Raw genomic sequence first — 11,274 nt, 5'->3', positions numbered from 1 at the left:
GAGATTAATTCTAAAAATATAGCGGTTGTTGATAATTTGTATTCATTAAAGTTTCATTATACTTTCGTAAAAATATTTAATTATTTTTATATAAAATATTTTATTATTCTACTTTAAAACATTCGATTATTTTGATATCCAATCATTTTATTAAAAAGGATGTGTGAAATATGTATATAAACATATAGATAATAAGTTATTTAATAGTTTTTTTTTTTTTTTGACTTGATAGCACTATACTTACTACTTTTTTATTCAGCCATAGCTTTCTATCCCTTTTTTAACCACCAAATCAAATAAACAAATAAACTTTGTGATAAAAATAATAATACGAGAGAATTAAATTGAAGAGGGAAATGAACTATAAACATATGCATGAAATCTATGAAGGGCAAGGTTTCCACAAAAAAGAACAGGAAGAAAAGAAGAAAGAAGTGTTATGAGTTGGAATCCTCTAATATAAGAATTAATCCCTCCCTGCCTGGAGCTAAGCTTCCCCAAACACAAACCCTTCACTGAATTCAATTACTACTTATTTTTAGTAATTTTATTATGTGCTCATAAGCTTATATCACAAACGGACACCATGATCCTTGTGGGGCTCTACTTTGATTCATGTGATACATAAAATAAAAATAAAAAATAAAAATGATCATAATCATAACAAGATGGGGGTAATGAGGGGCCTAATCTGTATTTCAAAGGACATGAAATCTGCAAAAGGACATGAATGATAAATCACGCAACAATATAAATGGTCCTAAATATATATAAAGAAAATGTTTTAGCACATGCTATGCCGTTCATTAGTCCTATTATTGATTACTTTGGCTTGTCATTTTGTGTGCTATTAAGTTATTAGCATTTTAAGTTAACTTACTTTAGTCCTATCAACCTAGATTATATAGATTATAGAGTATGAGGCTAAATAGTAACTCTTTTAACTATAAACGTTAAAAATGCCGACAAATCTATTTACAACAAAATAAAATTAATTTTATACACATAAAAAATTAATTTCTTTTGATAATTTTATCTAAATTCTAAAAATTTATTTAAAATTCTCAAATTACTCTCTAACGTAAGCTAATCTAGTCCAACTCTAATTCTACTCCACCCCAATCTCCAATTCACAATCCACCACCATTTAATTACCACTCATCATCTAGTAGGCGAAGGCGAATTATTTCTTGTTTAAAGAGCTCAGTGCGTTTAACAATTCCAAATTTAATTTGCTTTTTCTGTTGTGCCAAATCAAGCTTTTCCTTTTGCATTGGACACCAATTGTGGGTCTTCATTTTTGTGACAAACTAGAATAGTTAAAGAAGGTAGCGATTACTGTATTAAAATGTTTTTCTCCATCCAAGTGGTTGCAATGGAAACTTTGCATTGGACGTTAATGTTAATATACCAACCAACCTGTTGTTATCAGGTTATATACACATAACATAGAGAGTGGTTTGAGTTTGGAGTTATATTGTGCCAGAAAATTTTAAAAGATATTAAGGACAATGAGGCACATCTACTGCATAAGAGATTGAACAAAACAATATATATATATATATAGATACGATGTAGAGAGCCATGGAAGTGACCCGTCGGAAGCACAAGGTAGGATTGGTTGTGGTGGTGGTAGTCGAAGATTGAAGATTGAAGATTGGAGGTGAAAAAAATTAGAGTTTGGGTATGGTTAATTAGGTTAGGTTAGAGAATAATTTAAAAAATTTTAATTCTTTTTAGAATTTAATAGTTTTGTCAACGAAAAGTCGAAAATTCATCTTTCATAGATATAAGATTAAATTTATTTTTTTTAAATAGATAATGTATAAAAGGACGGGTGGTGATACAATTGATTGAAGGCAAATTTACAACGCTCAAGCTCTAAACAAAATAATTATATAAAATTTAATTTTTTTTATTATAAGTACTTTTATTTTATTTTTATAAAAATAATTATTATTTTCAAATTTTAATATTTTATTAATTAGTTTATATTTATTGTATTATTATATTATTATAGGTGAAAACTCATATACAGTTGTTTTCATGTGAAATTGATATTTAAGAACCGTTAGATTATTTAACAATTTTGACTAAATATTATCTAAAATTTTTCAACTATTAATTTCATATGAAGATAACTGCATGTGACTCTTTACCTATTATTATATACTACAAGTATTTATTGAAAAAATAATATTAATAGATATCATATAATTATAAAAAAAATTAAATTATGATTAATATTTTTTTATCTTTTTAATTTATATATATTTAATAAAATTTATAATTAAATAAAATATAATTAATTTTAAAATGAGTGACTTTAAAATTAAAATAAATTGAATATAAGTAAAATAAAACATTATTTTATATATATCATAATTTGTATATATATTAAAAAGAAGTATTCTAGTTTAGTGGTATGATCATCTTCCTTGTATCTTTAAGGTCAAGGGTTCAAGTTTCAAACCCCCTTTGAAGACATTTTGAAAAATATTTTTCAAATATCACAAACTTAACACTTGGCAACACTGGAGCATATGGCGTACGGTAGTCTTACAGAGAGTTAGAGCGTTGTAGATTCACCTCCAACCCATTGTATCACCATCTGTCGTCTTCTTATAGGCTAGTCAACTCTTAACTATTCTTAACCATCACTTCCCATGTCACCATAGAACTTCCCTTTTATATATATCACATGCACACCTGAAAGAACTTCCTAAGTGAAACTATTAACTTAAATACACATCCATGAAATTACTAAATGTTATCAGTTTTTAAGTTTTTATCAAGAATATTTATTCATGGATACGAATATAACCTGATTAAACCAATTTTTAATTGTTTTCTGCATCTGTCGAATAATTAGGTACAATTGAATAAGACCCGATTAAACCAATTTTTAATTGGTTTGGATATTGGTGGTATAGTTGTGGAACTCAAACTATTCCGCGATTGCCCAATTAATTTTACATTTACATTAAAAGAATCAAATATATATATACAATCTTTGTTATCCGCTAATCCTAATTTTTTCTTCGATCAACAACCACCCTCCCTTTAATTTATGGATATTAGATAAAGAATGGATATTGTTATTCATATTTTAATAATATCACTTTTTTTTTACAAATTCATGCATGCATATAAGGAAAAAAAGATCATATATGTGTAGTGACATTATCTAAAACAGAAGTAGAATTATTATTTTTCATTAGATAATGTTAATTTAAGTATGAAATGTTTTTTATTTATCATTTTATTTAAATTTATTTTTCAATCAAGTATCTGATTACACGAACTAATTCAACTCGGATTAGTTCGGTTCACTTACAAAAAGAAAACAGAACTCTTACCTCAACTAATTAAATTTTTAAACCCAAACCACCCGATATTTGAGTACAGATTTAGGTTATTGATGCTGCTACGGTTTTAAAGTGTGGCATAAAGCTAATTATAAAAGTAATTAAATTTTAGTTAATAATAAGACATATGTGACAAACTTTTTAAACTAGACACTATATAAAAATACTGTTACTTGTCATTTTATAAAGTACCATGCAGTGATACACTTAATCAAACGGCGCACCAAATTTTTGACATTGTACTCCTATTTTATTAACATTTGTTGTGAAAACACAAACCATAAATGTTCTCCATTTCACATTTTCACTTGGAAGAATTCACAGCTATTCTGATACCATCAACAACTGGAAATTTAGTCCGGACCAGGGTTCTAGTTATTTATTGATTTTAAGCATGTATATATTTTCCTTATATAGAATAATAATATAATAATTCTTATAGAAAGGATGCAAAGGAATTATTGGAATATCATGGGATTTTTCTTATTCTCACAGAAATTAGAAAGGTGTAACTTTCTCTTAAAAATGGCAACTACTTTTGTCTAATTTTATTTGCCGGTTGTATGTCACTACCATTTTAAATGAAACATATATTCAAATATTACCTAGTTTATCAATCTATAGTTAAAATAAATTATTGAAAATCCTTAAAGAATTAGAAAGCTATTCTAGGAATCTATCTTACTATGTTAGATTTGACATAAGGAAGAATTTTCACCATAAGGCATATGGAAATAATGGAACACAACAGTAGTGTTTAAAATCCGAGGGAAACAAAAAAACACAGCATGATGAGATCATGGTTGTTGAATGGCCACTACTTTCAAAATGGTAAAATAAAAAAATAAAATAAAATAAAATAAAAGGGGACATGCAATGCATTACTCAAGCAATCATCATGCTATAGTTCAAATCTCTAATGCATACCAAAAGGTTCAATAGAGAAACAGAATAAAGTCTATTAAAGTAGGGAAAAATAAACCTTTATTTTCACCTAGACAAGTCACTCTATTTGCCGACTCAATTGATCACTCATCAACACATCTCAAATTAGGCTTATTATTATTAACACACACACAAAAAAAGACTAATTAACTTTATCAAGAGAAAATATCTTTTTCGATCTCTGATTATTTATCTGAAGAATAAAATAATATTTTATAATTTAAAATTTTATTTGATTTCTAATAATTTAAATAATTAATCTAAATAATTCTTAACATATCAGTAAATTAAATTATTGTTTATAAAAATTAATTAAATCAATTATTTAAATAATTGAAAATTGATTAAATTAATTATTTGAATGTTTAAAATCCAATTAAATTTTTTTAAATGGTGAAAAACTGTTTTATCCTTCAAATATATGATCGGAGTCAAAACAACACATTTACTCTTTTATGATCAATAGTTTGATAACTGTGATTTACATCCTCTCTATAATTTATTCTTTATTATTGTGTCCTTGTTGGGAGATACTCAATAGCTCCACTACTACAATTGTTTTGCCTTTTTTTTCTCCTTAAAATAAAAACCCTAGGGATTCGAATTGGAGATAGTACAACTCAATGGGGCCATTTATATTCTTTTTCACCCTTCAATGTGCTAATCATTTTGCCTTTTTCTAATAGTTGTAAAATTATAGGCCTAGAAACTAGAAAGTGTACTATTAAGAATCTAACGTTAATAAGCGCTCTATTTCATGTGGTTTCCTCGGTAGAAGTAGTGAAGTACTAAATTTTGTGCATATTTGGTTTAGTTTCATGTTTAGTTTAATTTAAGTTGATGCAATCATCTTTAACAGCTTAACGCTGCTAATTAATGAAAACTCTAGGTACAATGGCGGAGCTCGAAAAAGTCAAAATTGCAGAGGCCAAATATTTTTTTCAGCGCAATATATAATGATAGAAAAATTAAATACAAGTTTGATTAAGAAAAGTTTTTTAATTCAATAAATATATTAAAAATTCAACTTTTAGTTCTTTAATAAAAATATATTTGTTGAGTTTGGTATCTAATGTTGAGTTTGGTATCTAAATTATGATTAAGATGATGATGACTAAACATTGTTAAATTAATATTAAATTATTATTTGTGTGATATACTTTGTTTAATGTGCAGAAAGTTAGTTTAACCAAAACTGCCCCAAGAAGCAAGTACTCAAATCCACATGCACTGGCCCATCATCAAGTTCAGCATAAACAAACTTTGATTCATTAATAAGTTGCTGAATCATATAGGAAAAAAGAAAGTGAGTCCATATCTATCATGAGTCTATTCGGTGATCCAACACCTAAATTCATACACTTTATTTAGACTCCAACTAGGTAATTCAAAATTCATTTCATTCGAACACCACACTACTAAAAAGCAAATTCTCTCTTCTCTGTCTTTTCATTCTTTAACATCACATCACTCTGACGCAAGAAAAAAGAAAAGAAAATTTCTAGAGTTAGGGCACAGTCAAGAACAAAAAGGTTGTTTCCAAATTCAAGCAAGAAGAGAAAAGAAAAAGAGCTACAACAAAAGAAAAAATCTCATCCGAATAGAGGATCACAAAAAGGTGATTTTCTCATTTGTGCTTCATCAAAAACCGTTGAAGAAATCTTCTGAATCACAAGCATCTTTCTAAAAAAATGAAGAAAGTAAAGTCAATGGTGCTTTGCTATGAATCAACGGTCAAGAAACAAACTTGGGGCCAAAGTAAAGATGAACAACCTAGATTCAAGATGCATGAAGAAAAAGGTTGAAAGAGAAAGGCATGATTGCATGTCACTGCTTCAGTTCTCTTTCTCTCTCTATCTCTTCTGTGAACGCCGCTTGTGATTCTGATTGTTGGAGAAGAAGACAAACAAAGTGATAAGTATGGTTCAAGCCCTGGAAGCTTCACTCCTCTATAATAGGGGTGAACGGCTAAGAATTGAGACAAGAGAGAAAGAGCACTGGTTTCGGTTCTCAAAGCTCCCTAAGCTGTTATTGTTCTTCTCCTTCATAGTTTTTATTTTGTAACTCTTTTTCTCAGTTTAGTCTGTCTGAGTTTTATTGGTAAAAGATAAACATGGTGAGATTTGTAAGAAAAAGCCAATGAGTGAAAAAAGGCAGAGAGCTAGACTTGGAGAAAAAGTCTAAGTTATTTCAGAAATCTTTTGTAAGCATTTCCATTTTGTATCATGATCCTGAGTGGATTCTCTTGCAAGTTGGGTTAGCACTTTGTAGTTGAAAGTTAGGGTGAGTCCTAGTCAAGTTCAGGTTAGGTTAGAATCTGGACTTGTCACAGATAGGATTGGGTAGATCCTAGGGAGAATTGGTGATTGTAATCTATTGAAAAGATAGAGAAATGCCATCATTATTGTGAGCTACATTGCACTGGGTAGCCGAACTAGTATACATCTATGTATCACTCTCTACTCTCTTCTCTATTTCTAGTTCTGCACTAAAAGAGACAAAAACAAAGTATCTCCTGATTTATTCACTAAGCTTCATTTCATTACAACTATCCTTGCAAGTAATACTGGTTTTGCTTCTACCGTATCAGGAGACAAAACTAGAGACTTTCATGTATTCTCTCAACAAAACGCAAGGTTACTGATGAGCGGATAATTTATACGCTTTTTGGCATTGTTTTTAGGTAATTTTTAGTAAGTTCAAGCTACTTTTAGGGATGTTTTCATTAGTTTTTATGTTAAATTCACATTTTTGGACTTTACTATGAGTTTGTGTGTTTTTTTGTGATTTCAGATAATTTCTGGCTGAAATTGAGGGACTTGAGCAAAACTCTGATAGGAGGCTGACAAAGGACTGCTGATGCTGTTGGAATCTGACCTCCCTACACTCGAAATGGATTTTCTGGAGTTACAGAACTCTAAATGGCGCACTCTCAACAGCGTTGGAAAGTAGACATCCAGAGCTTTCCAGAAATATATAATAGTCCATACTTTATTCGGGAATTGACGACGTAAAGTGGCGCTCAACGCCAAGTACATGTTGCTGTCTGGAGTAAAACGCCAGAAACACGTCACGACCCGGAGTTGAACGCCCAAAACACGTTACAACTTGGCGTTCAACTCCAATAAAAGCCTCAACTCGTGGATAGATCAAGCTCAGCCCAAACATACACCAAGTGGGCCCCGGAAGTAGATTTATGCATCAATTACTTACTCCTGTAAACCCTAGTAGCTAGTCTAGTATAAATAGGATAATTTACTATTGTATTAGACATCTTTGGTCTCGGTTTTGTTTAATTCTTCATCTTAGGAGACTATTGATCACGTTTTGGGGGCTGGCCACTCGGCCATGCCTGAACCTTTCACTTATGTATTTTCAACGGTGGAGTTTCTACACACCATAGATTAAGGGTGTGGAGCTCTGCTGTACCTCAAGTTTCAATACAATTACTATTATTTTCTATTCAATTCTCTTTTATTCCTATTCTAAGATATTCGTTGCACTTCAACTTGATGAATGTGATGATCTGTGACACTCATCATCATTCTCACCTATGAACGCGTGTGACTGACAACCACTTCCGTTCTACCTTAGGCCGGGCGCATATCTCTTAGATTCCCCAACAGAATCTTCGTGGTATAAGCTAGAATTGATGGCGGCATTCATGGGAATCCGGAAAGTCTAACCTTGTCTGTGGTATTCCGAGTAGAATTCTGGGATTGAATGACTGTGACGGGCTTCAAACTCCTGAAGGCTGGGCGTTAGTGACAGACGCAAAAGAATCAAGGGATTCTATTCCAACCTGATTGAGAACCGACAGATGATTAGCCATGCTGTGACAGAGCATAGGACCATTTTCACTTAGAGGATGGGATGTAGCCATTGACAACGGTGATGCCCTACATATAGCTTGCCATGGAAATGAGTAAGAAGGATTGGATGAATGTAATAAGAAAGTAGAGATTCAAGAGGAGCACAGCATCTCCATACGCCTATCTGAAATTCCCACTATTGATTTACATAAGTATTTCTATCCTATTTTATTTTCTATTTATTATTAATTTTCGAACTTATCACAAATCAACTTAATCCGCCTAACTGAGATTTACAAGGTGACCATAGCTTGCTTCATACCAACAATCTCCGTGGGATCGACCCTTACTCATGTAAGGTATTACTTGGATGACCCAGTGCACTTGCTGGTTAGTTGAACGGAGTTGTGACCACACATAGTTGTGAACCATGGTATTGGCATCATGTTTTTGGCGCCATTGTCAGGGAAAGAAAAAGCAATAAATTTTACAAAATACAAGAACATATGAATCACAATTTCGTGCACCAAGTTTTTGGCGCCGTTGCCGGGGAATTGTTCGAGTATGGACAACTGATGGTTCATCTTGTTGCTCAGATTAGGTAATTTTCTTTTCAAAAAGTTTTCAAAAAAATTTTTTTTTTCAAATTTTTTCTTTTTCGTTTTTCCAAAAATATTTTTCGAAAAAAAATCAATAAAAATCCAAAAAAAAATCATAAAATCAAAAAAATCAAAAATATTTTGTGTTTCTTGTTTGAGTCTTGAGTCAACTTTTAAGTTTTGTGTCAATTGCATGCTTTAAAATTTTTTCTTGCATTTTTTCGAAAATTCATACATTCATGGTGTTCTTCATGATCTTCAAGTTGTTCTTGACAAGTCTTCTTGTTTGATCTTGATGTTTTCTTATTTTGTGTTGTTTGTTGTTTTTCATATGCATTTTTTGTTTGTTAGAGTCCATGCATTAAAGATTTCTAAGTTTGGTGTCTTGCATGTTTTCTTTGCATCAAAAATTTTTCAAAATTATGTTCTTGATATTCATCATGATCTTCAAAGTGTTCTTGGTGTTCATCTTGACATTCATAGTGTTCTTGCATGCATTATGTGTTTTGATCCAAAATTTTCATGTTTTGGGTCATTTTTATGTTTTTCTCTCTCATCTTTAAAAATTCAAAAATAAAAAAATATCTTTTCCTTTTTTCTCTCAAATTTTCGAAAATTTGAGTTGACTTTGTCAAAAATTTTCAAAATTAGTTGTTTCTTACAAGTCAAGTCAAATTTTCAAAAATTTAAAAATCTTATCTTTTCATAATCTTTTTCAAAAATCATATCTTTTCCAATTTTTCCTCTTTTTTGAAAATTTCAAAAATCTTTTTCAAAATATTTTCAAAATCTTTTTCTTATCTTTATATCTAATTTTCAAAAATTATGCTAACAATTAATGTGATTGATTCAAAAATTTGAAGTTTGTTACTTTCTTGTTAAGAAAGGTTCAATCTTTAAATTCTAGAATCTTATCTTGTAGTTTCTTGTTAGTAAAGTAATTAATTTTAATTTTAAAAATTAAATCTTTTTCAAACATATCTTTTCTATCTTATTTTCTTATCTTATCTTTTTATCATATCTTTTTCAAAATTTTATCTTTTTCAAAAATTTGATTTCAAAATATCTTATCTAACTTCTTATCTTCTTATCTTTTCAATTTTGATTTTAATATCTTTTTCAACTAACTATTTAACTTTTTGTTTGTTTCTTATCTTTTTCAAAACCACCTAACTACTTTTCCCTCTTTAATTTTCGAAAATATCTCATCTCTTTTTCAAAAATTCTTTTTGTTTTAAATTTTAATTTTAATCTTATCTTATCTTTAATTTTCGAAAATACTAACCCCTTTTTCAAAATTATTTTTGAAATTCTCCCTCTCCTTTCTTCTTCTATTTAATTATTTATTTACTAACACTTCTCTTCAACTCTCTTCATCTAAAAATCCGAACCCATCCTTTTTCACTCTTCTCCCCTTTCTTCTTCTACTAACATAAAGGAATCTCTATACTGTGACATAGAGGATTCCTCTTCTTTTCTTGTTTTCTTCTCTTTCATATGAGCAGGAACAAGGAAAAAGGCACTCTTGTTGAAATTGATCCTGAACCTGAAAGGACTCTGAAGAGGAAACTAAGAGAAGCTAAACAATCCAGAAACAACCTTTCAGAAATTTTCGAACAAGAGAAGGAGATGGCAGCCGAACCCAACAACAATAATGCAAGGAGGATGCTTGGTGACTTCACAAAGCCAACGTCCAAGTTTGATGGAAGAAGCATCTCCATTCCTGCCATTGGAACCAACAATTTTGAGCTTAAGCCTCAACTAGTTGCTTTAATGCAACAGAACTGCAAGTTTTATGGACTTCCATCTAAAGATCCTTACCAGTTTTTAACTGAGTTCTTGCAGATTTGTGAGACTGTAAAGACGAATGGAGTAGATCCTGAAGTCTACAAGCTCATGCTTTTCCCTTTTGCTGTAAGAGACAGAGCTAGAATATGGTTGGATTCACAACCTAAGGATAGCCTGGACTCCTAGGATAAGCTGGTCACGGCCTTTTTGGATAAATTCTTTCCTCCTCAAAAGCTGAGCAAGCTTAGAGTGGATGTTCAGACCTTCAAACAAAAAGATGGTGAATCCCTCTATGAAGCTTGGGAAAGATACAAGCAGTTGACCAAAAGGTGTCCATCTGACATGTTTTCAGAATGGACCATATTAGATATATTCTATTATGGTCTATCTGAGTTTTCGAAAATGTCATTGGACCATTCTGCAGGTGGATCCATTCACCTAAAGAAAACGCCTGCAGAAGCTCAAGAGCTCATTGACATGGTTGCAAATAACCAATTCATGTACACTTCTAAGAGGAATTCCGTGAATAATGGGACACCTCAAAGGAAGGGAGTTCTTGAAATTGATGTTCTGAATGCCATATTGGCTCAGAACAAAGTGTTGACTCAGCAAGTTAACATGATCTCTCAAAGTCTGAATGGATGGCAAAATGCATCCAACAGTACTAAAGAGGCAGCTTCTGAAGAAGCTTATGATCCTGAGAACCCTACAATAGCAGAGGTAAATTACATGGGTGAACCTTATGGAAATACCTATAATTCA

The 11,274-nt window shown here is 30.8% G+C and overlaps 1 non-coding gene across 1 annotated transcript; it reads right to left on the bottom strand.

Annotated features, from left to right (window-relative positions):
• Window positions 1-10,752: 10,752 nt before the first annotated feature.
• LOC130952504 (small nucleolar RNA R71) lies at window positions 10,753-10,856 on the bottom strand. Its single transcript, XR_009074684.1, has one exon. It is a non-coding gene; the product is annotated as a small nucleolar RNA R71 (small nucleolar RNA).
• Window positions 10,857-11,274: the final 418 nt, after the last annotated feature.

Source organism: Arachis stenosperma, chromosome 9, assembly GCF_014773155.1.
Source record: "Arachis stenosperma cultivar V10309 chromosome 9, arast.V10309.gnm1.PFL2, whole genome shotgun sequence".
In the NCBI taxonomy this organism is placed as follows: domain Eukaryota; kingdom Viridiplantae; phylum Streptophyta; class Magnoliopsida; order Fabales; family Fabaceae; genus Arachis; species Arachis stenosperma.
This window is presented reverse-complemented; position numbering and strand designations above follow the sequence as displayed.